At 34.9% G+C, this 20,752-nt stretch overlaps 1 protein-coding gene across 5 annotated transcripts in view; it reads right to left on the reverse strand.

Moving 5' to 3' along the window:
* SMAP1 (small ArfGAP 1) overlaps nt 1-20,752 on the reverse strand; it is a 154,991-nt gene that overhangs the window by 113,142 nt on the left and 21,097 nt on the right. Inside the window, exon 1 of one of the 5 annotated variants that reach the window (XM_076003238.1) lies at nt 11,539-11,642. The exons of the other annotated variants lie outside the window; for them this stretch is intronic. The gene's annotated coding sequence lies outside the window, so the exon portion shown is untranslated. Of the gene's footprint in view, nt 1-11,538; nt 11,643-20,752 lie in introns of those variants that run through there. 5 annotated transcript variants of the gene reach the window in all.

The following is a 20,752-nucleotide window of genomic DNA, read 5'->3' on the forward strand; positions in this document are numbered from 1 at the left end:
CTAAATAATATAAAGATGCAAATAATTTTTTCACTTCTCTGGAAGTATCAATCCTTCCCACATTATTATTAAGTTCACTTTATTTCTTTCCTCATAATACCCAAGATTAGAGGCAGTAAGAAATGAATTGGGTTTGGTTTATTTGCTGGAAAGAGAAATTGCAAAGGATACAGAATTTTGCTCAAAGGGAACAGAAGACAAAAGGACAGCGAAATCAACTGAGAAATAAAAGGTAATTAAGGAAGCATTATAAGTAGTGCACGCCTAGGGAAAGGGACATACACCAAAGTAGCAACAAGATTCCAAAGAGAAACTACCTATATCAAAATATTGTCCAGGGTCAATCATGATACACACCCAAAAAAAAAAGAAAAGAAAAGGGAAGGAAAAAAAAATTAGCCAGGCATGTAGAATTAGCTAGGCATGGAGGCACATACCTGTAGTCCCAACTACTCGGGAGGCTGAGGCAGGAGGATCATTTGAGCCCAGGACTTCAAGACCAGCCTGCGCAATACAGTGAGACCCCATCTCTACAAAAAATAAATAAAACGGGGCATGGTAGCAAGTGCCTATAGCCCTAGCTACTCAGGAGGTTGAGGCAGGAGGATTGCTTGAGCCCAGGAGTTCGAGGCTGCACTGATCTATGATTGTACCACTGTACCACAGTATGGGCAACAGAGCCAGACCCTGTCTCTAAATAATAATAAAAATACTAATATAAATAAATATATGTGTGTGTATATTATATAATATATATATATGCATCAAGGGAGGTAACAGGGAGGAGGAAAGGAAAGGATGAGAGAGGGAAAAGCAAGTGAGACAGAGGGAAGGAGGGAGGGAAGACTGGAAATACTAACAAAATCAGACAAGAAAAAGAAATAAAAGGTGTCCAAATCAGAAAGGAAGAGGTAAAGTTATTCCCGTTTGTACATGACATGATCCTATACGTAGAAAACTCTAAAGACTCCATTTAAAAAAAACAAAAAACTGTTAGAACTAATAAATGAATTCAGTAAAGTACCAGAATATAAAATCAACTGTATGTCTTAACACCAGTAGTGATCTACCTGAAAAAGAAATCAAGAAAATAATCCCATTTACCATAGCATCAAAAAGAATAAAATACAGTCATGTGCTGCACAGTGATGTTTCAGTCAATGACAGTACACATAGATGATGACTGTCCCATAAGATTATCATGGAGTTGAAAAATTCCTATCACCTACTGACATCATAACCATTGTAATGTCATAGCACTACACATTACTGATGTGTTTCCAGTGATGTTGTTGTAAAGGAACCTACTGCACTGCCAGTCATACAAAAGTATAACAAATACAATTATGTTCAATAATATTTGGTAATAAATGGCTGTGTTACTGCTTTGTGTATTTACTACACTATACTTTTTATTGCTATTTTGGAGAGCACTCCTTCTACTTATAAAAAATAAGGTAACTGGGGCGGGGAGGGGAGCGCAAAAAAAAAAAAAAGTAAGGTAACTGTAAAACAGCCTCAAACAGGTCCTCCAGGGGGTATTCTAGAAGAAGGCATTGTTATCATAGACAATGACAACTCCATGTGTGTTATTGCCCCTGAAGACCTTCCAGGGAGATGTGGAAGACAATGATAATGATGATCCTGATCCTGTGCAGGCCTAAGCTAATACATGTGTTTGTGTTTTAGTTTTCAACAAAAAAAATTTAAAAAGTAAAAAAAAAAAAAAAAAATTAAAATATAATAGAAAAAAAGCTTATACAATAAGGATATAAATAAAGTATTTTAGTACAGATGTATAATGTGTTTTTTAAATTAAATGTTATTACAAGAGTCAAAATGAAAATAAAAAGTTTTATCAAATAAAGTTATGGTAGCCTAAGTTTATTAAGGAAAAAAAATATTTATAAATTTAGCATAGCCTAATTGTACAGTGTTTATAAAGTCTACAGTAGTATACAACAATGTCCTAAGCCTTCACATTCACTCACTACTCAATGACTGATTCACCTAGAGTAACTTCCAGTCTTGTAAGTTCCATTCATAGTAAATGCTCCATACAAGTGTACCATTTTTTCTCTCTTATGCTGTATTTTTATTGTCCCTTTTCTATGTATTTTCTATACAAACACTTACCATTGTATTAAAATATCTACAGTAACATGCTGCACAGGTTTGTAGCCTAGGAGCAGTAGGCTATGATAACCTAGATGTGTATTAGGCTGTACCATTTAGGTTTGTGTAAGTATACTCTATGATGTCCACACAACGATGAAACCACCTAACAACACACTTCTCAGAACATATTTCTATCATTAAGTATTGCATGACTATAGTTAGGAATAAACTTAAGCAGGGAATGAAAGATGTGTGCTCTGAAAGCTATAAAACACTGATAAAAAAAATTGAAGACACAAATAAACATAAAGATATCCTGTGTTTGTGGATTGTAAGAATTATATTGTTAAAATGTCCATACTACCTAAAACAATATACAGATTCAATGCTATTCCAATGGCATTTTTCACAGAAACAGAAAAAACAATTCTAAAATTTATATGAAACCACAACAGATCCTGAGTAGCAAAAACAATATTGAGAAAGAAAAAGTTAGAGGCATCACATTTCTTGATTTCAAATTATATTACAAAGCTACAGTAATCAAAACAATATGCTGTGGGCATAAAAATAGACCAATGGAACAGAATAGAGAGCCTAGAAATAAATGCAAGCATAAGGTCTACTAATTTCTGAGAAGCCCACCAAAACACAATGGGGAAAGAACAGTCCCTTCAATAAATGGTGCTGTGAAAACTGGAATATCCACTTGCAAAAAAATGAAAATTAACTCTTATCTTACACCACAACACAAATCAACTCAAAGACTGAAACTTAAAAAACTCCTAGAAGAAAACATAGAAGAAAAACTTGATAATGGCCATGATTTCCTGGATATCATACCAAAATCTCTGGCCACAAAAGCAAATATAAACAAGTGGGACTACATCAAACTAAAACACTTCTGCACAACAAAGGAAACAATCAACAAATGAAAAAGCCTTATGGAATGGGAAAAATATTCTCAATATACATGAAATAAGAAGTTAGTATCTACAATGTATTTTAAAAATTCACTTAACTCACTAGCAAAAACAAAAATAAACCCTGATTTAAAAATGGTCATAGGACCTGAATAGACATCTTTCCAAAGAATACACAAATATATATAAAAAGGTACTCAACACTCATTGAAATGCAAATCGAAACCACTATGTGATAAGATGGCTGTTATCTGTTAAGATGGCTATTATCAAAAAGACAAAAGATAGCAAGTGTTAGTGAAGATGTAGAGAAAAGGAACCCTTATACACTGTTGGTAGGAATGTAAATTGGTATAGCTATTATGGAAAATAGTATGGAAGATCTTCAAAAAATTAAAAATAGAACCACCAGATGACCCAGCGATCCCATGGTTGGATATATACCCAAAGAAAATAAAATCAGCACTTTGAACTTCCATGTTCACTGCAGCCTTTTTCACAACAGTCAAGATACGGAAACAATCTAAGTGTGTGTCCACTGATACATGTATGGATAAAGAAATTGCAATATATGTATACAATAAAATATTATTCAGTCTTTGGGAGTAAAACGGAGTTACTGCCATTTGAGATAACAGAGATAAATCTAAAGGACACTATGCTAAGTGAAAAAAGCCTGACATAAAAAAATACTGTGTAATTTCACTTACATGTGGTATTTAGGGGGGAAAATTAAATAAATATAAACAGAGAGTAGAATGGTGTTTACCAAGGGCAGGGAAGGACGAGAAATAGGGAGAAATAGGTCAAACGTACACACTTGCAGTTATGTAGGGTGGCTAAGTCTGGAGATAGAATGTATTTAATAAATACATCATGAGGACTATAATTAATAATACCATATTATATACTAAAAATTTGGAAAAAGTCTATTTTAGGTGTTCCTACCACAAAAAAGGCAATCATGGAAGTTGACGGATGTTAATTTGACTGTAGAAGTCATTTCATTATGTATAAATATATAGAAACATATTATTCACCTTAAATATTAATATATATAATAAAAAGTAAATTTTTAAAATGCATTATTCAATACATCTTTAATGTTAGGTTTGAGATGTCTATTCTTAAGCTTTTTTATATGCCAAAATAGTCTGCTGTTAAAAATAAGTGTTTTGTTATCTTTTAACCAAAGCAACAGTAAGAGGCAAATTAAGACCATACTCTTAATATTAATAGCTATCAAAGCTAACTTCAACACAATCAATTTTGTCTATCATTCCTTTAACTTAAAAAAAAGTTTTAATAATAACATAAAATTTTTATTTAGAATTACTAATTTAAGTTCAACACCCTTTGTTATTGAAATAATCACAATCTTTGCCATAGATAGTTCATGAAAATTCTACAGAACGGCTACAACTGAAGGCATCCAGAGGTGAAGTTTTTTCATTGTATTAAACTGAAATCAAGCCTAAATGTTCCATGTTTACGTGATGAGAATAACAAAATCCCACAAATCCAAATTCCAGTACATCATAATTGGAATCATTAATTAAACTTACCCTATACTATCAAAACTAACTCGTAACAAAAGAAACCACTAATGTCAAAAGTAGCAGCAGATAAAAACTACTGGTAAGATCATAGGAAACTCCAGAACAATAATGAATGACAAATATATTTGGCAAATACAAAATAGCTAGATTCCTAATCCTAAATTTTATCCTAGTATTATTCTAATGCCTAATGATTAAATTCCAGAAACTATATTAAACACTGGTTTATTTAATAATATACCCTAGGGCTATACATTAGCATCTTATTTATTCTACTTTTTCTTTCATTCATGAATTCTAGATCCCATTATTTAATTATACTTTCCTGCCAACATTCTAATTAATATCTTTAACATAAAATAATTCAGAAAATGGTACGGGCATTTTAATTTTGATTACTAGCGAGCGCCATCTTGTGGCACGACAAAAGTTTAAAATATTTTTCCATTGTTTAAAGGCATTTATTAAACACAAATAGGGTTACACAATTTCTAAAATTTCTTTATTATGAAAATATAATATTTCAAAGTGTACAGAAAAGCAGAGAGGAAAAACTTCCAATCGAACTTAACCAAAAATATGAACCCACTTTAACTCTTTAACCTCTAGTTAATGGATCCTACAGTAGTTTACCAGATCATCCACTGAGCAGTCAGATAAAAGTATCTCTAAACAACAGTTTAATATGATATGACTGATCCACATGAAACCATGAGGAAAGGCAAGTTCAAAAACTGCATTATAAATAAACATGATTTTCACTTAAAAAAAATTTTCACAGGCCGGGCGCTGTGGCTCACGCCTGTAATCCTAGCTCTTGGGAGGCCGAGGCGGGCAGATTGCTCAAGGTCAGGAGTTCAAAACCAGCCTGAGCAAGAGCGAGACCCCGTCTCTACTATAAATAGAAAGAAATTAATTGGCCAACTGATATATATATAAAAAATTAGCCGGGCATGGTGGCGCATGCCTGTAGTCCCAGCTACTCGGGAGGCTGAGGCAGAAGGATCACTCAAGCCCAGGAGTTTGAGGTTGCTGTGAGCTAGGCTGACGCCAGGGCACTCACTCTAGCCTGGACAACAAAGTGAGACTCTGTCTCAAAAAAAAAAAAAAAAAAAATTTCACTAAAAAAATTTCACTAATTTTCACTAAATTTTCATAATTTCACAAAAATTTCATAATTTTCACTAAAAATATTATTTTACTGGTTTTAACTTAAAAAATCCAATTGGAGGAAATGAACATATTTTTACCACAAGACTTAATTTTTAAATTTCTTTTCACAGAATACAAGTAGGTAGTTATAATAAAGCAGGCACAAGAATGGAAGCCAAAAGTGGGCTGCTATTGTACAAAGTCAGGAAGCAAATATAGCTGTCAAAAGCAAAGTTTTTCAAATTGCAGATAATGACCCATTATATGTCGTATATATTCTGAGGTAAATATCAACAGTACAAAACAGTATGCAACATTATAGTAAAAGTTAATATTATCCAAAAAACATTTCTTTCAGTCATATGCATGTATGCCTGCACAAGTGTACCAAGGCATCACATAAAATGCTTTTTTCTCAATGTATCTCAGAGACAAAGTAAGTTTTAGACTTTGCTACTTCATTGTTATATGAGTGGGATACCTTTGATAAGCTTTAGTTTCCTATCTGTGAAATGGTGCTGGAAATAGAAACTTGACAATAATTGCTTTAAAAAATATTAAATGAGATAAGGCACATAAAACATAGTTTCTGATACATGGTAATCTCTTGACAAGTAATAACTAATTAATATATATCCTAATTAAATATGATAACTATCGCCCCCTGGAGACTATCTTAATAGGTAAAGGATTTTTTCATTTCAATTTTTAAGTAATATCATTTAAATCATATAAAAACAAAAACCAGAGCAATAAACTCCAACAATAAATATTTATTTAAAAAATTAAAATAGTAGCAACCAACTTGGTTGTCAAAATCTTAACACATCACAAGGTCAATACAAGAAAAGAATGATAAAATTTGTTGCCTCTCCTTCTCTTTGGTGTTTCTAATTATCCCAATTTCCAAAATTTTTCTTCTCTTCCTAACCACCATCATGCTGCCCTGCTCAAGCCTTCATTCCTTAGTAGAAATGCCAAACTACCATACTTCATACAATAGTAATGGACCTTAAGCTCATAAAGTAATTACCCACTGATGGCAACATAATAGCTCTTCTACAAAGACAGACCTGGGTTTGAATCAGACACTTAAGATATGGAACTGTAGACAAATTATATGGCTTCTCTAAACCTAAGTTTCCACCAATAAGAAATAGAGAGAGTTCACCTATACCTTGTAGGGTCCCTTGAAATTAAAGGGCATGAAGTATATAAGCACCTAGCACAAACTAAGAACATTGTACCTGTCAACTCCCCTTTTATTGACAAAGCCACCCTATCACTCCTTAAACATTTCAAGTAATAGAATGTTCCCTTCTTGCAGCCTACTCCAATGGTATGCAGTTATATCTGTTAGAAAATTCTCTTTTCAACTGATGTAAAAGGAGTTCAAAGGAGGAAAAGAGCACAACAAGCTGAAGGAGTTGGTGACAATTTCATTCAAAAACACCTTCATGAATGCAGTATAACTTTGAACTGGACCTGGAAAGATGGATGAGATCTGGATAAGCAGAAATGACTTAGAAGCTTAATTGTTCATTAATTTAGTGACTCACTATTAACAGGAATATGCTAAATGCTTAGTATGTGCCAAGAACTTTCTAGGTATCCAGCAGGGAAATAAAATAGATAAGAGTCCCTGCCATCATAAACTCTACATTCCAGTGGAGCAAGACAAAGAGAAAAACAAGCTATTAATAGATATTTGTCTTTAGATGCCTGCTCAATAGCAATTTCAGTTTGAAGTGAAAAATTAACTTAAATAATTAATATCTCCATATATTAGAACTGCTGTTTTAAAAGTCTTTTTTAAAAAAGCAGAAACTATTAGCTAAAATGACATTCTAAATTAGCTGTAGAGTCCAACTACTAAGATTCTTGTCTAAATCAATTTAATGTCTTTGAGATGAGTAATAAAACTATGAAATATCAATATATCAAGATTTTAACAAATACCACTGTGGAATATATTAGCCTTGTTTGCATTTTTAGCAAAAATAAATGCAAAGACTGAGACAAATTCTGTACCAATTTGAGAACAGCAAACTATAATTATATAAACAGATGTTTTCAACAGTAAGAAACAGAATATTTAAAACATGGACGATTTAAATAACATGCTGCAGAATATAACCAAATGTTTTCATTTGACTTGAAAAAAAAAATCTGTGATATCAGCAGTCAGCAAAGTAACAACAAATTTGTATATGAAGAACACAGCACAGCATAAGAGATATCCTCCGTAAGTTGATTTGGCCTTTAGAAAATGGGGAGGATTAATGCAGTGGATTAAGTTATTCTGCATCATTTAACTGGAAGTGCCAAGCTTTCATTGGAACAGAAGAGTGGTAGCAACATCAACAGTTCTGTCATTTTCTCCTATATTGTGTTAGTAACTGTAAAATTACATGAGGACAGATGTTATAAATAAATTTAAATATAAATATTCTCTTCAATGAGCCCAGGAAAAATGTAAGTTTCAATAAGAAGAAACAAAAGGTTTAAAAGAAATTTTCTTTTCATGTCTTTTTTCTACTAAAATATTATACTGAGTTCCATTTTCTAGCCAAAATATGGAGGAACAGACACTAAATTTGCCCAACTGCCTACAAAAACTTAAAATCCAAACAAAATATATAAAACGACATTCCTGAAGAGACTAGAAATCAAGAGTTGGAAAATAAACTATCTGAGAGCCCTACAAGGAACTCAGCTTACTACTGTCCAGGGAAAGCATGCAGGCCATGGCACAGGGAAGACAAACCCAGCCCAGTGGTCTCTCTGACTTGAGATGATCTGGAGTCCACAGAGACCAAGGTCACTGGATTTTACAAAGCAGAGTACAAGAGAAGAGAGAGATGCACAGAAAAAACTCCTTAGATCTGTGAAAGGTCACCCTGGAGTATTCAACTTAGTACTGACTAGTGCACGTGCGTGAGGAAACTGTGGAAGGCAGGCGGAGACCCATCCAAAACAATTAGAGGAAACCACCTTAAAGCTCAGAAACAGTACAAAACAGTGCCCCATAAGCCAAACTTGAAAACCTCATCAATGATGGATCATCAGATGTGGTATTTAGAAGAATTTTTGGCTCACTAATTAAGATAGATTAATTCCAGAGTAAACACTGCTCTAGTCTCACCTAATAAAGCTTAAAAGCAATATCTGAAAAAAGACATATTATTTACAAGTAACTGCATCCAAGAAAAAAAGTCAAGCATACTTATAAAAATACAAAAATATCTGAACAAGCAAAATTGACAATATCTAGCATCCAATAAAAATTGCCAGTCATAAAAAAGGGCAAATATGATGTATAAAGAGGAGAAAAGTTAATCAACTAAAACTATCCCCAAGATTACACTGATGATAGAATTAATAGGCAAGGATATTAAAACCATTATCATTGACTTCTATATGTTAAAAAAGCTATAGCAAAGACTGACCATGTTAAGTAGAGATATGTATGTGTGTGGGCACAAAAGACCCAAAACAAACTTCTAAAAGATGAAACTATACTGCCTGAGATAAGAAATACACTGGACAGAATGAAGAGATTAGACAATACAGAAGGGGAAAACAACTATTAAAGAATTTGAAGACAAAGCAATAGCAACTATACAAAATGAAACACAAAGAGAAAAAAACATCACTGAGCAGCAATTTCAGCAGCCTAATTAATTTATAATTGGAATCCCTGAACTAGAAAGCAGAAGATGACAGAAAAAAGTTGCAGAAATTTTTCCAAATTTGTTGGAAACTATAAACCTACAGAGAAACAAGAAGACCCTCAAAGAACCCCAAAAACAAGAAGCATGAAGAAAATCACCAAAAGGCATTTCATAATTGAATTACTTAAAACTAGGGATGAACAAGGCCGGGCGTGGTGGCTCATGCCTGTAATCCTAGCTCTCTGGGAGGCCGAGGCGGGTAGATTGCTCAAGGTCAGGAGTTCAAAACCAGCCTGAGCAAGAGCGAGACCCCGTCTCTACTATAAATAGAAAGAAATTAATTGGCCAACTGATATGTATATAAAAAATTAGCCGGGCATGGTGGCGCATGCCTGTAGTCCCAGCTACTTGGGAGGCTGAGGCAGAAGGATCGCTCAAGCCCAGGAGTTTGAGGTTGCTGTGAGCTAGGCTGACACCACGGCACTCACTCTAGCCTGGACAACAAAGCGAGACTCTGTCTCAAAAAAAAAAAAACAAAAAAACTAGGGATGAACAAAAAAACCTTAAAAGCAGCTGGGGAAAAAAAGATATTATGTATGAAGGAACAAATATAATGATAATAAATTTCTCTTTGAAGCAATGCTAGCTAGGAGACAGTGGAAGATCTCAAAGTATTGAAAATAAAATATTATCAACCTAGAACTGTTTACCACGCTAAAATATCTTTCAGAAACCAAGGTTAAATAAAAATCAGGATAGAAATCAATGAAGTAGAAAACAGAGAAGCAACAAAGAAAGTCAATGAAAAGAAAAGCTGATTATTTGAGAAAAATCAATAAAATTATCAATAATAAGCCTCTAGCCAGGCTAAGAAAGAAAATATAAAATACCAAGATCAGGAATGAGAGAAGTGACACCACTATAGATTTTACACATATCACAAAAATAATAAGGGAATATTATAAACAACTTTATGCTATTACGTCCAACAATTCCTTGAAAGACACAAATGAGATCTCTCCAGAAGGAAAAGATTATCTATTAAAGAATCTGAATCTACAGTTTAATACCTTCAGCAAAAAACAAACAAAAATTCCTAGCCAAGATCGCTTTACTGGGGAAATCTACCACATAATTAAGGAATAACATCACTTCTATACAAACTCTTCAGGAAGCTCAAGGGAAAAAAGGGGGTATGGAAAATGTTTCCTAACTTATTTTAAGGCTAACATTACCCTCATACTAAACCAGACAAAGACATCATGAGAAATGAAAACTATAGATTAAAACCCTTCATGAAAAGCTGCAAAAGTCTTAACAAAATTTGAGCAAACCATACTCAAAATTATATAAAAAGGATAATGTCATAACCAAGAATGGTGTGTCCCAAGAATGCAAGCTTAGTTTGTGTGAAAATCAATGTAGTTCAAAATATTAAAAGATTTAAAAATAAAAACTATATGATCATCTCAAAAGATGCATAAAAAGCGTTTGACAATATTCACCATTCATTTCTGATGAAAATCCTCAGCAAACTAGGAATAGAAAGGAATTTCCTCAACTTGATAAAAGGCATCTATAAAAAAACCTACAGCTAACATCATGTATCTGAACACTTTCCTCCTTAACATCAGGATCAAGACAATCAAGTCCACTCTCACTATTTCTATTTTACTGAACAGTCTAGTCAGTACAATAAGGTAAGATAAAGGAAACAAAAGGCATCCAGATTGGAAAGAAAACATAAATTGTACTTGCAGATGACAATTGTCTAGGTAGGAGATCTGATGGGATCTACAAAAAAGCTACTAAAACAAATAAGTGAGGTTAGCTAGGTTGCAGGATTAAGATCAATGTGCAGAAACCTACTGTATTATTATGTACCAATAATAAACAGATATTAAAATTTTTAAATGGCATTTATAATAGAATTAAAAAATTAAAACTACTTATAAAAAATCTGACAAAAGATAAGCAAAGCCTGTACACAGAAAACTATAAAACACTAATGAGCAAAATTAAGTAAGATCTAAATAAACAGAGAGATATACTTTGTTCACAGATTGGAAGACTATATTGTCTAAGATGTCGATTCTCCCCAAATGGACGTACAGACTCAAAGCAATCCCAATTAAAATCTGAAAGCAGGTGGAGGGGAATGGCAGACTAGAAGCCAACTGCCAGCACGCTGCTACCCAGAGAAGTGAAAGGTGCAGGCAGCTGTCTACTTAGAGATCACTCTTCTCTGAAGCAGCATTGTGAAATCACAGACCCTCAGAGTGGGGGCAAAAAGGTGACGGGGTGATACATATAACAAGATCAGAGAAGAGGGGGAACAATAACAAGATAGAGTGCTGGGGCACCACGCCCACTCTGCTGGCGCAATGGGAACTGAACTGCAAGTCCACTCCCTCCACCCCAACAGACCTCTGCCTAGTCAGACCCAGGATCTGCCTGGAGTCTGTGCAGAGCCACTGCATCAGACAACAGGCATGGTGAGGACTGGGCGGCAGCTAAAGCCATCCTGAGCTCTCGGGTATACCATGCCAGGTCTGCACCAGGCTGGGGAAGTAGTAGTGTACTGACTTTGGCTTTTCCTGCCTACCTGACCTGGCATCCACAGCCCACCTGAGCCTGCAGAACAGCCTGCCACTTGCTCAGCCCAGACTCCACCCTCCAGGCCCCAAAGGCCTCCTGCCTGCTTGGCCCTGATCCTGCTCTCCAGGTCAGATCAATCCCCAGGACCACACTGCTTCTGGCTCCTCATCCCTGCTCAGAAACTCTGCTTCAGGCTCCTCCCCAGTCCTGGCTCTGAGGCTCTCACACCAGAGCGGCCCTGCCTCTGTGCCTCCAGAATCCCAACCAGACCCCAGACACCATCCCCAAGTCTCCAGCACTGTACCTGGGCCCCAAGACCCCACCCCAGAGCCTCCACCACTGCAGCAGAGCTGGAAAAATTGCTCCAAAGTCCAACATCCTGCCAGGGAACCCCCAACCTCAAGCCACCAGTACCCTGGAACGTGGTTTGAGCAAACACACACATCCTGGGAACCTACAACAACCACATCCAGCTGCTGCCATTCCCTCTGTGAGGAGACCCCAGGTGGGGTCAATGAGGAAAGTCTCACCCAGCTCCCAACTCGAACACCTACAACTATCTGGAGAACAATCTGACACCCAACCCAAACAGCATTCAGCGCAGGCTTGAACAGAGGCAATCACAGGCAAACAAAACAAATCAAAACAGCTTCATTACAGGCTTTTAGTGCACACACCCCTCCTCTGCCAAGTCAACATTCCAGAGTAGGGAGGGAAAAAAAGAGCACCATCTAGTGACTTCCCCTTACTTTAATCAAGCAGGATTTAATCCAGCAAGGAACAGCAGCCCTGCAAACCTATTAGCCCAGAGTTGAGAAAAGAGGTCTCAAATGAGGAAAAAACAGGAAAAGAACCCTGGCAACATGAAAAATCAAACCAGATCAACACTCCCAAGGGATCATAATGGAGCTATAGCAATGAACTCCAACTACAAGGAAACTGTCATAATGACAGAAATAGAATTCAGAACATGGATGGCAAATAAGATGAACGGAATTAAAGAGAAAGTTAAAAACCAACAAGCAGCCCCAAAAATATTTCAGGAAATTAGTGAAAAACTAATGTTTTTCTAATGTCATTAAAAAAACTAATGTCACTAATGTCACTAAACAACTAGACAAAATTGGGAAAGATATAATGGGACATAAAAAATGAAAGAATCATTCTGGAATTTTCAAAACACAGTAGGAACTTTCAGCAACAGATTAAATCAAGGAGGAGAAAGAATTTCAGAGCTTGAAGACAAGCCTCTTGAGTTCATCCAATCTGTTAAACAGGCAGAGAAGAGAACAACAAAGGCAGAGCAATCACTTAGACAAATCACGAGACTATGTGAAGAGAACAAACATGTGAATTATAGGTAACCCTGAGGGAAAAGAAGAAAGCGCTAAAAGTATGGGAAAACTATTTGAGGATATTATTGAGGAAAGCTTCCCCAGAGTTCCAGACATTCAGATACAAGATGGTCATCGAACTCTGGGAAGATTCATAGCAAATAAGACAACTCCAAGACACACAGTAATCAACCTGACCAAAGTAAAAATGAAAGAGAAAATTCTATAAGCAGCTAGATGTAAGCAACAACTAACTGACCTACAGGCTAAAACCTATCAGGATAACAGCAGACTTCTCAGGGGGAAATGTACAAGCCAGAAGGGAATGAGCCACCATCTCCAATCTTCTTAAACAGAACAACTGCCAGCCTAGAATTTTGTGTCCTGCAAAACTAAATTTCACATTTGATAAAGAATTAAGCCTTTTCCAGACAAGCAAACATTGAGGGAATTTGTAATAACTAGACCTGCCCTGCAGAAAAGTACTCAGATCTGCATTACACACGAATCAGACGATAAACACCCACCAGTGTAAAATCATCCAAAAACTAAAGGTCAAAGCCCAGATACCATAATGGCTCAAGAGGAAAAACAATACAATAAAGTTCTATGCAACAGAATGAACAGAAATCCACTCCTCTTATCAATTATTTCAACAACTGTTTATGGCTTGAACTCTCCACTGAAGACAAATAGGCTGCCTGAATGGATTAAAAAACACAAGCTGAGTATCTGCTGTCTCCAGGAAATGGATATAATACAAAAAGACTCATTGAGAATCAAGATTTCAATTTCAATCAATATTGAAAACAATATTCTATGCAAATGGCCACCAAAATAAAGCTGGTGTAGATATTCTCTTAGTGATAACATAGACTTCAAATCAACAAAAGTAAAGAAAGACAAAATCTGTCACTATGTAATGGTGAAAGGAACAATTCAACAAGAAAACATAACAACCCTAAACATTAATGTACCTAACACAGGAGCGCCCAGATTCATAAAGCAAACCCTACTTAATCTAAACAAAATGATAAACACCAGCATCATAATAGCTGGGAACTTCAATACTCCACTGAGAGAATAGGACAAATTCTCCAAGCAGGAAGTAAACAAAGAATGGATTTAAACAGGACTCTAAAATAAATGGGCCTCACAGACATTTACACAATATTCTACCCCAAAACTACTGAATATACATTCTTCTCAGCAGCTCATGGAATATTCTCTAAGACTGACCACATCCGAGGCCACAAAACATGTCTCAAAAAAATTTAAAAAATAGAAATAATACCATGTATCTTCTTAGATATCAGATATATGTAATAAAATTAGAAATCAATTCCAAAAGAAACACTCAACTCTATACAAAGTCATAGAAATTAAATAACCCACTGCTGAATGATAATATTAAGTCAAGGAGGAAATTAAGATGGAAATCAAAAGATTCTTTGACCTAAATGACAAAGGGGACACAAGCTATCAAAATCTGTGCAATTCATCAAAAGTAAAGCTAAGAGGAAAATTCATAGCCTTAAATGCCTACATCCAAAAGACAGAAAGATCACAACCATCTAATGAATCATCTCAAGGAACGGGAAAAGGAAAAGCAAACAAATCCCAAAGCAAGCAGAAGAAAAGAAATAACTAAGGTCAGAGCAGAATGAAATGAAATCAATTACAAAAGAATTATATAGAAGATTAATAAAATTAAAACTAGATTTTTTGAAAAGATAAAATTGACAGGCCTCTCACTAGATTAAGCAGAAGGAAAAATTAAAGGACACTAATAAGCTCAATCAGAAATGAAAAAAGAAATGTTACAAGTGATACCACAAAAAAATACAAAATATTAGGTCATTAAATCTGAAATGTCTGATTTGGAATCAAACGTCTAGTTTATTATATCTAAAAAAGAAGCATTACAATTAATCAAAGTATGCATCTAAACTATGCACACAGTTTTGCCATCTTAAAAGTAGCTTATTTATGCCGGCAGTGAAGAAGCCTAGAGAGTGAGTGGTGATGAAATCATGAAAGGCATTTCCACAACTTGTTCAGAATTGAATATTTTTCCTTACAAGAAGTGGTCCAAAGCCTGGAAGAAGTGGTAGTCAATTGGTGCAAGATCTGCTGAATATGGTAGATCAGAAAGTTTCCAAGTCCAGCTACTGTAGTTTGAGCAGTATTGTTTGTGCAATAATGTTGCCTTGCAAGAGGACTGGCCTATCTCTATTGACCAATCTCGGCTGCTTAACTGCAAGCATCTTCATCATGTTGTCCAGTTGGCTACAGTACATATCCACTGTAACTGATTGACTGGGTTTCATGAAGCTGTAGTGGATAATACCAGCACTGGATCACCAAACAGACACCATTAGTTTGTGGGGATTTTTGATAAATATTCGGTTTTGGACTGTGTTTCAGCACTTCATCTTTATCCCACGGTTGGGCCCAACACTTGCAATTGTCAAAAAGAATCCATTTTCCATCACACATAACAAAATATGGTATTGAAATGGTTAGCCTTTACGTCATGACAGCAAAGAAAGGCAAGCTTTGAGACAATTTCTCTTCTGATGCTCATTTAATTCATGCAGAACCCATTTATGCAACTTCTTTACCTTGCACATTTGTTTCAAGTGGTCCAATATTGTTGGAATAGTAATGTCCAACCTTGCTGCTAATTTGCATGTAGGTTGCAATGGATTCACTTCCACTATAGCTTTCTGTTCATCATTATCCACCTTGGTCTCAGGTCGCCATGTGGCTCATTTTCAAGATTAAAATCACCAGAAAGAACTTCACAAATTATCAACATACTGTGCATTCAATCATTAGCCCCATCCTCCCCAAACACTTCACTGATATTTTGAGCTATCTGTGCTACACTGCTTCCATAATGAAACTCATATTAAAAAATAACAGATTTTTTTTACTTATCCACAGTTTCACAAAAATTGCTTTAAGAAAAATTCTGAAAGATAATTGCAAGCCAAAATTTATGTTTGTAAGAATGAGGATGTACCTTCACAATAAAAAAATGAAAGAATAAGTATTAAAGTGAAATGTCAGAGTTATCAACTGTCAAACTCAGTACTTAAGAAAATCAGATATTTCATACTTACTAACCTAATATCATCTCTGAATACTATAAAAATATCTATGCACATAAACTTAAAAATACTGAGGAAATGGACAAAGTTTGGAAACACACAACCTCCCCAGGCTCAATCAGGAAGAAAAAGAACTCCTGCACAGACCAATATCAAGTAACAAAATTGAACCAGCAATAAAAAATCTTCCAACAAAAAAAAAGTCCCAGATCAGATGGTTTCACACCCAAATTTTAGCAGAACTACAAAGAACTAGTACCTATACTGCCAAAATTATTTCATAATATCGAGAAAGAAGGAGTCCTCCCCAACTCGTTCTGCAAAGCCAATATCAGCTGATACCAAAGACAGGAAAGGAACAAAGAACAAAAAAAGACTACAAATGAATAACCCTTATGAATATAGATGCATAAATAAAATCCTAGCAAACCAAATTCAGCTGCATATCAAAAAAATAATCCACCACTAATAGATGGGCTTCATCCCAGAGATGCAGGGATGGTTGAACATAAGCAAATCCATAAATGTGATTCACCACATAAATAGAAACAAAAACAAAGACCATATAATCCTCTCAATAGAGGCAGAAAAAGCGTTTGACAAAATTCAGCACCTTTTGTGACCAGAACTCTTAACAAATTAGGCATATATCAAACATACCTCGAAATTATAAAAGCCATGTATGACACACCCACAGCCAACATCATACTGAACAGAGAAAAATTCAAAGCATTCACGTTTAGAACTAGACCCAGACAAGGTTGTCCACCATCACCTCTATTCAACATAGTGGTGGAAATCCTAGACAGAGCAATCAGACAAGAAGGAAATTAAGGGTCTCCAAATGGGGAAACAAAAGGTCAAACTATCACTATTGGCTGATGCTATGATCTTATGTCTATAAAACCCCTATCTCCCAAGAGACTCTTGAAATTGATAAATAAATTCACCAAAGTCTCAGGTTATAAAACCAATGTACACAAATCAGTAGCTTTCATATATGCCAACAAGTCAAGCTAAGAAACAAATCAAAGACTCAATACCATTCACATAGCAACAAAGAAAATAAAACACCTAGGAATATATTTAACCAAGCAGGTAAAAGACCTCTATAGTGAGAACTAAGAAACACTGAGGAAGGAAATCACAAAGAATGTAAACAAATGGAAACACATATCGTGCTCACTGATTCTCAGAATCATCATTGTTAAAAGGTCCACACTTTTCTATACTGATACTGATTTAAAAAAAATAAAATAAAATAAAAATAAAAATAAAAAAATAAAAAGGTCCACACTACCCAAAGTGATTTACAAATTCAATGCAGTCCTCATTACAATACCAATGTCATTTTTTGCAATCTAGAAAAAATAATTATATGCTTCATATGAAACCAGAAAAGACCATGAATAACTAAAGCAACCTTAAGCAAAAAGAACAAATTGGGAGGCATCACTTTACCAGACTTTAAGCTACACTGCAAGGCTACAGTAACCAAAATAGCTTAGTATTGGCACAAGAACAGAGACATAGACCAATGAATCAGAACAGAGAACCCAGGTATAAAACTACCCTTGTACTGCCTCTTAACCTTTGACAAAGCAAACAAAACATACACTGGGGAAAAGAATCCCTATTCAATAAATGGTGCTAGAAAAAATGGATAGCCAAATGTAGAATATTGAAAAGGGATCAGGATGCACACCTCTTAACACTCACAAAAATTAATTCACAGTGGATGAAAGACTTAAAACTAAGGCATGAAACTATAAGAATTCTAGAGAATATGTTGGGAAAACTCTCATAGATATTAGCCTAGACAAAGAATTTATGAAGAATACTTCAAAAACAATTACAGCAACAACAAAAATAAATGGGACCTAAATAAATTTAAAAGTTTCTGCACAGCCAAGGACATAATCATTAGAGTGAACAGACAACCTACAGAATGGGAAAAAATATGTGCATGCTATACAACCAATAAGGGGCTGATAACCAGAATCTAAAAAAACCTCAAGCAAATAAGAAAAAATCAAACAACTCCATTAAAAAGTGGGCAAAGACATAAATAGAGGCTTTTCAAAAATAAATAAATAAACCGATGGCCAATAAACATATGAAAAAATGCTCAACAACTATAATCATCAGGGATATGCAAATCAAAACCACAAAGAGATATCCCCTAACTCCAGTGAGTATGGCTCTTATCAAAAAGTCCCACAACAACAAATGTTGGCATGGATGCAGAGGAACACTCATACACTGGTGGTGGGACTGCAAACTAGTACAACCTCTATGGAAAGTAGTATGGAGATACCTCAAAGAACTAAAAATAGACCTACCATTTGATCCAGCAATCCCACTATCAGGTATTTTACCAAAGGAAAAAAAGTCATCTTATCAAAAAGACACTTGCACTAGAATGTTTATAGCAGCACAATTCATAATCACAAAAATGTGGAAACAACACAAGTGCCCATCCATATATGAGTGGATTAATAAAATGTGATATATGTATACCATGGGGTACTACTCAGCCACAAAAAAATAGTCAACTAATACCTTCACTAATAACCTGGATAGAACTGGAGACCATTCTTCTAAGTGAAGTATAATAAGAATAGAAAAGCAAACACCACATGTACTCACTATTACATTGGAACTAATCCATTAACACTTACGTGCACATATTGAAGTAAAAACTCAATGGAAATCAAGCAGGTGGGAGGAGGGGAATGGGTAAATTCACACCTAACTGGTTCAACACACACTGTCTGAGTGATGGACACACTTATAATTTTAACTCAAGCTGTACAAAAGCAATTCATATAACCAAAACGTTTGTCCCCCTGTAATATTCTGAAATTTTTTAAAAAATCTAAAAAGATTACTTGTAGAAATTGACAAACTGATTCTACAATTCACATGAAAATTCAGGAGACTTAGAATAGCCAAAATAACTTTGGAAAAGAGTACAAATTTGGGTGACTTACACTACCTGACTTCAAGATTTATTATACAGCTATAATTATCAAGACTGTGTAATACTACATACAGGTGGACAAACAGATCAACATAACATAATGCCAGAAATATTCCCCAACATATACGGTCAACTGATTATTGACAAAAGTTCAAAGGTAATTCAAGGGAGAAAGATAATTCTTTTCCAGAAATGACCTAGAAGGACATTTTGAATATCAATATGCAAAAAAATTTAACTTTGATCCATACATATCACATATAAAAAGCAATTCAAAATAGATCATGGACATAAAGATAAAACATAAAACTATAAAACTTTCAGGAAACAACAAAGGAGAAAATCTTCAGTATCTAGGGTTTGACAAATATTATTTGTCAAAAAACACAATCCATAAAAGGAAAACTTAATAACTGAATCTCTGCAAAATTGAAAACTGTTCCTCTGTGAAAGGCCATGTGAAGAGGATGTAAGGACAAACTACAGGGTAGAAGTATTTGCACGTATCTGACAAAGGACTGGTATCTAGAATATATAAAGCACTTTCAAAACTGAACCTTTTTTAAAAAATCCAATTAGAAAATGAAAGACAAGAACAGACATTTCACTGAAGAGAATGTACAGATGACAAATTAGCACATGAAAAGATGTTCAACACCATTAGTCATTAGGAAAATGGAAATCAAAACCAATATCACTGTAACTACACATCTAACAGAATGGCTAAATTAAAAAGTCACAACATCAAATGCTGGCAAAGACATGGAGAAACTAGATCACTCATACATCATTATAAAATCATACAACCACTGTGAAAAAGTTTAATAACTTTTTTATGAGTCTAAATATGCAATTACCATAAAATCCAGCAAATTGCACTATTGGGTACTTATCAGAGAAATGAAGACTTATGTCCACACAAAAACCTGTTCACAATGTTAACCACAGCTTCATTTTCAATAGCCAAAAACTATCAAGAGCCAAGAGGTTCTTTAGCAGGTGAATGGTTAAACTATGGTACATAAAATCAAACCGTAAAATTCCATTTAATAAAAACGAAAGAAACATTAATAGATGCAACAACTTGGATAAATCTCCAAAGAAGTATACTGAGTGAATTAAGCCAATCCCAGAAGGCTGTTGAAGGTTGTTGAAGGAATATTATATGATTCCATTTATATAAAATTTTTGAAATGACAAAATTTTAGAAGTGGAAAACAGATTCGTGGTTGCCAGAAGTTAGGAACGGGTGATCGTGTGTGTGTGTGTGTGTGTGTGTGTGTGTGTGTGTGTGT

The sequence above is a fragment of the Microcebus murinus genome, chromosome 5, assembly GCF_040939455.1.
Source record: "Microcebus murinus isolate Inina chromosome 5, M.murinus_Inina_mat1.0, whole genome shotgun sequence".
Lineage (NCBI taxonomy): Eukaryota > Metazoa > Chordata > Mammalia > Primates > Cheirogaleidae > Microcebus > Microcebus murinus.